Source organism: Balaenoptera acutorostrata, chromosome 19 (genome assembly GCF_949987535.1).
Source record: "Balaenoptera acutorostrata chromosome 19, mBalAcu1.1, whole genome shotgun sequence".
Classification (NCBI taxonomy): domain Eukaryota; kingdom Metazoa; phylum Chordata; class Mammalia; order Artiodactyla; family Balaenopteridae; genus Balaenoptera; species Balaenoptera acutorostrata.
The window spans coordinates 3,433,584-3,440,060 of record NC_080082.1 but is presented as its reverse complement, the minus strand read 5'-3'; positions in this window follow the sequence as shown (position 1 = coordinate 3,440,060).

Sequence of the window (6,477 nt, the reverse complement as noted above, 5' to 3'; positions counted from 1 at the left end):
AGCCGCCTGCCCTGCCTGATGGTCTGGAGGCTCCGGCAGGCAGCCTAGGGAGGAGCTTCGTAGACAGGGTTGCCGAAATTCGGCCTCTGTGCACTGGTGCTGGAGCAAATCTACGAGACAGAGTTTGGGTGAAGTAGAAATTTGCCAGGCAAAGGGGGCCGCAGCGGGCCAGCGCTCTCAAGACTTGTGTGTCCCGCCCTGGAGGGGGGCGGGTAGTGAGGAATCAAGGAGCAGGGCGTGGTCAGCTCGTGGACATTCTTCTGATTGGCTGGTGGTGAGGTCATCGGGAGTCAGCCGCCTCAACCTGCTGGTTGCAGCCGGTCTGGGGTCCACGTGCTCGTGGGCGGCATGCAGTTAGCGTCTTCCACCTGGTGGCGGTTTCAGTACCTGCCAAACAGCTCACAGGACATGGCGCACGGTATCATCTCTAGTCCTTGACGGAGAACTAAAGGTCCTTGACTTTGTTTAATGGCTAAAGTATTGTTATTTTGTCTTGCTTGACTGTTTTCCTTTCTTTCTACACTTTCTCACTTCTCTAATTAAATGTATCCTTTGAAGTTTTCTACAGACCAAAGGTAGGCGGAGGACATGGTGGGGTCTATTCTGGGAAGGCCTCCGAGGGTCCTGCTCGGTTACAGCCGTCTCCAAGCGTGCTGCGTCTGTGCGTACTTCTCTCTCCCTCTGGATTCCCGCCTTGCTGGCCCCACGCAGAGCCTTCTAACCACGTGTATATTTTGCTTCGAATTATCGTGATTTGTGCACCTGTCCCATCTTCCCCACTCAGCGGCCCCAGGCTTCCTGAGAGAGGAGATACGGTTCCTCTTCATCCCTCCTGATTACTCAGCATACCCCGCATGCGTACTTTTTCTAAACAGTGAGGTTAAAAGGTTAGTCTTGGGTCAAGGACGAGGAAGAGTTCTCTCCTCCTCCTCGATGTGCCCGCCTCTGTGTTTTGGTGTGAGCACATGGATTCCCGCTGCCTCCTCCTTTTCTTTTCTTTTTTCTTTTTTAAACTTTTATTTATTTATGGCTGCGTTGGGTCTTCGTTGCTGCACGCGGGCTTTCTCTAGTTGTGTCGAGCAGGGGCTACTCTTTGTTGCAGTGTGCGGGCTTCTCATTGAGGTGGCTTCTCTTGTTGTGGAGCACGGGCTCTAGGTGCGCGGGCTTCAGTAGTTGCAGCACGGCGGCTCAGTAGTTGCGGCACATGGACCCTAGAGTGTGCGGGCTTCAGTAGTTGTGGCACGTGGGCTCAGTAGTTGTGGCTCGTGGGTTCTAGAGCGCAGGCTCAGTAGTTGTGGCGCAAGGGTTTAGCTGCTCTGCAGCATGTGGGATCTCCCCGGACCAGGGATTGAACCCGTGTCCCCTGCATTGGCAGGTGGATTCTTTTTTTTTTTTTTTTTTTTTTTTCCACACACACACACTGTATTTTATTTTTACAAGGGATAGATAGACTGACACCAAGCATTGTACATGGATGACCACAACAAAAGCAACAATGATTGCAATTACCAAACATGAAACACACTTATACTATGTCATAATATTGACATTCAGTCCAGTAATCCTCCACTGTAACAGGGCAGGTGGATTCTTAACCACTGCGCCATGAAGAAGTCCTTGATCATCTTTTCATGTGCTTCTTGGCTATTTGGTTAGTGCAGTGGCTGTTCAGTCTTCCTATTTTCTTTTTTAATTCAAGTATCACAATATTTATTGATAGACACAAGTATATAAAATCAGGGCAAGGGCATAACTTTGTAAGTTCAGCAGACTTGATTGCAAACTCTTATAAGAGGGACCAATTCAAATTTACCATTTGTTTTGCACCCACAAAAACCACTTCAAGGGGCTTCCCTGGTAGCGCAGTGGTTGAGAGTCTGCCTGCCAATGCGGGGGACATGGGTTCGAGCCCTGGTCTGGGAAGATCCCGCGTGCCGCGGAGCGGCTAAGCCCGTGAGCCACAATTGCTGAGCTTGCGCGTCTGGAGCCTGTGCTCCGCAACAAGAGAGGCCGTGACAGTGAGAGGCCCGCGCACCGTGATGAAGAGTGGCCCCCGCTTGCCACAACCAGAGAAAGCGCTCGCACAGAAACGAAGACCCAACACAGCCATAAATAAATAAATTAAATAAATAAAAGAATTAACACAAAAAGTGGCTTTAAAAAAAAAAAGAAAACCACTTCCAGGACATGAATGATCTCTCAAAACTGATTGGCTCTAGGGGCTTCCCTGGTGGTGCAGTGGTTAAGAATCCGCCTGCCAATGCTGGGGACACGGGTTCGAGTCCTGGTCTGGGAGGATCCCACATGCTGCAGAGCAACTAAGCCCATGTGCCACAACTACTGAGCCTGAGCTCTAGAGCCCACGAGCCACAACCACTGAGCCCGCATGCCACAACTACTGAAGCCTGCGCGCCTACCGTGCTCTGCAACAAGAGAAGCCACCGCAGTGAGAAGCCCGTGAACCGAAACGAAGAGCAGCCCCCGCTCGCCACAACTAGAGGAAGCCCGCACACAGCAACGAAGACCCAACGCAGCCAAAAATAAATAAATTAAGTAAAATAAATTTAAAAAAAACAAACAAATAACTGGTCAGCTTTGTGCAATTCGATTACGTTTCTTTTAAAAAGCCTAAAGCACTTGCCCAGGCTCAAGGCTATGAAAACTTGGCACACAAAAACCCACTGGAGACAGAAGTGTACGGGCAATACACTATTACAGCAACAACCCCCAGTTACAGCTGAGAATTTTCCCATAACAACCTAGTGGATAATTAAACATCGCCACAACTCAAATATGAGCAAAGTGCATTCCTATAGTAGCCACTGTTCCTATTGCGCTTTCTAACTTAAAATATCTGCAAAGATCCATGCAATAAGCTGCCTCTGCCTGAGAATTTAGGATGGAATCTTTTTTCTTATTGAGTCATAGGATTTCTTTTTATGTCTGGGTATCAGTTTTTTTCTTGGAAACGTGTGTTGGCATTATCTCCTCCCAGTTTTGGCTTGCCTCTGCACTCTGCATGCTGTCTTTTAATGAACACAAGCTCTTAATTTTAATGAAGTCCAGTCTATCTAGCTTTTCTTTTCTGGTTAGTAATTTCTCTGTCCTGTTTAAGACATATTTGCCTACCTCACTGCCATCCCCAACCCTGTTACATTCTTGATCGTGAGCTTATTTCTTCGCAGATGTCCTGTCTCATCTGCTCTGAATTCCTGACTTACTGGCTGCCCTGACCCCATTGCACTGATATTCTTCAAAGCCTCTCTTACCTGTCCAGATCAGTGATCTGCTGACAGATAGACCTCTCATTACTCCCTGTTTCTTGGGCCTCTCTCTCTGGTTTTCTGAGTTGTGCCAGTTTTCTGAGTTTTCACAGTTTCAGCGTCAGTGCCGTGTCTTGCAGTTAATGACTACCTCAGTAGTCTCGTCTCGCCGCGCCGGCGCGGTCTTAAGCGGAAACTTCAATTTAGAGTCAACACGACGTGTCGAAGGGGGTCGATTCCATTAGGGTCGTCCTTTATTAGCCTCCTGTGGAAGTATGCAATCTGCAGGAATTTCCACAATTTGCGTTTCCTACGAGTTGTACTTGGAGGACACTGGGTCAGACTGGGGGAGAGGGGAAAACCAGAGGCCTCTTGAGATCCACGTGGCTGACAGAGCCGGGAGCCAGCAGGCACTGCGGAGCACGGGTGGCCAATCCGGAGAGCAGATGAAATTGCGAACGTTAAAGCCCAAAAGAGGAAAAAGGGCTTCCACTCCTGCATGGTTGGTATCTGACGAAGTGAGCCTGCGTGCTGGGGCTGGGAGGAGAAGGCGTTCCCAGGGGGAGAGAGACCCCTCCCTGGAAGACTCGGCACCCCACCTGATGCGGATTTGCTCCCACCGTCCTCCAAAAGCTGGCCTGCAGCGGCTCGTTTGTCCTTAATTATGAGCCCCCAGCCTCAGTGAAGCGCAAGGAAACTCAGCCCACCCTAGTTAATGGCAGGTAAACGCAGCTGATGGTAGGTGAATACAGCCACGGTCTCCTTTGGAACGAGTGTAGCAGGTTTTGCATGTCAAAAGCCCCTTCAGAATTAGGAACATGTGCAGAAGAGTTAACACAGCAGGTTCGAGACTGGGGTCCCCAGAAGGGCCGCCTTCCAGGGTCGGCCCTCGGCTGGCGTCTGGGAAGGTGGATTTGGGGAGGGTCCCCCCCTCCCAGGACTGATGACCGGCTCCCTGCGCCTAAGCCATGTGAACAGACAGGGGGGTTGGGGCCGGATGCCTGCTGTCCTCCTGCAAGTCTGGGATTTGGGTGCGTGTCAGGCAGAGGGTGCTCGTGTGAACGGCCCCCCGAATAAAGACCCCGCGCGCTGAAGCTCTAACGCGTCCCTGATGGGCAACACTGCACACGTGCTGTCACAGCTCGCGGCTGGGGGAATTCAGCACATCCTGTGCGACCCCACGAGAGAGGACGCTGGAGCCTGGTCCCCCTGGACTTCACCCCCCAACCCCTACCCAGTCCCTGGGCTGATCGTGCTCTGCATCCCCTCACTGTAATAGATCAGCTGTGACGACAGCTCTGTGCTGAGCCCCCGAGTCCTCCCAGCGACCCACTGAACTTGGACGTGTTCTTGGAGACCCCCAACTCAGACCCCCAACTCATATCCTGGAGCACAGAGATGAACAGCTGTGCTTCCAGCCCCTCTTCGTTGCTCCCCCTGAGATCTTGCAATGAACTTACCCTTGTTATGTAAGGCACCCCTAATTCAGTGCTGTGCTAAGTAGGGGTACTGAACCAGAATAAGATTTTACCCTTCATCTAAAGAACCGTTCAGTGAAATAGTTCACAAATGCATACATTAAGTCCCAAATTATGTTAGAACGATTTCAGTGTGGCTGGAGTCTGGTGTTTTGAAAATGAGGGTCAGTGAAGGTGGGGGTAGGAAAGAAGATGACTTGAGGTGGATCTTAAGGATGTGGCAGGCAGAACAGTGGCCCCTAAAGACACCCACACCCTAACTTGCGGGCCCCGGGAATATGTTACCTTACAGGGCAAAGGGGAACACGGTTGCCGCTGGAGTTAAGGTCAGCTGACCTTAAGGTGGGGAGCGTGTCCCGGATTGTCCGGGTGGGATGTGTACAGTATATATGCCTAAGGTAATCTCAGGGTGCTTGAATGTGGAAGAGGGCACACGGGCACACGGGTTCTTGGTGCCACCACCAAGCGCCTCTGTTGTCCTGTAGATTTCCAGGGCAGGAGTCGGAGCCCTGCTGTCGGTGACTTTGGTTTTCTCAGGAGAGTTGACACCTGTCCTCTCAGCAGACACACTGCAGAGCTCTCCTGAACCCCCTTTGCTACGCTTGGGCTTGGAAAGTGTGAAAGGAGAGGTGGGGACTCGAAAATGGAAACACTATCTCCCAAGAAAGCTCTTCACCAGTTCCCTTCCCTAGTCGCCAACCTCCCCCAACCCACAGAGCTCACTCAGTCCCCACTAATCCTAAGAGGCAGGAATGATTAGGTTGACCCGTAGAAAACTGTCCTTTCTGTAGTTGGAAAAACAGTTGAATATTGGCGATTTCATACTGTTTAACATAATATTATCATCAACGCCATTACATGGATGAGGAAACTGAGGCTTAGGAAGGTTAAGTCATTTGCTCAAGGTCACACATTTGGTGAGTCAGGGAACGTAGAGTTGAACAGGGGCCTGACTCCAGAACGTGCTGGTCTAAGTGCGGTGACAGGCTGCTGTCTCCAGAAGGGGCTCCTGCTGGACCATGGGGAGACAGAAGGCTGGGAGAGCACGGTTTTCAGATGCCAGGATGAGCACCTAGACCTGCCGTGGCAGCCACGGGGAAACCAGTGTACCACGGAGAGGCTAAAGCTGGGGGAGCAAAGAGTAGGATAAACAGGGACGCGAGGTGGAGGCAGGAAGGGGAGTGAGTTGGCTGCTTCGGAAATCAGGATGAGCTTTCCCACGAGTGAGAGATGCTGGAGGTAAATGAAGAGGAAGGAGTGACCAGGGATACTTTCTTGTTTGGGTCTCCTGTCCTTGGCACTGCCTCTAGCGCATAGTAGTGGCTCGATAAGTGCTCATTGCATAAGGGCAGAGCTAAGCAGATAAGGTTAGCAATTGTTCCTAGCATCGAGGAATTACCACGTTGAAAATACGGGGTTTCAGGAGCAGCTTTAATGCAAGCCAGGGTACTGTGAACAGTTCCTGTCATGTATATAGTGACACCTACTGCCAATAATATATGCTGGGACCCTTCCACCAACTTCTCTATATTTGTTGCTCTTATCTTTTTACTTAAGTGGCGTGTTGAGCGGAAATTTGATCACACATCATTGTGCAGTGGACGGTGTTTATAGGTTAGTAAATCTGGGTGGGCTTAAGGGGCACATAGGTGGAAAGATATGAGGATAAACATACATACAGGCTGTTGTAAGAACTTCTGAGGTCCTAGGCGTCCTGAGTTCTGGATGCTCACCCC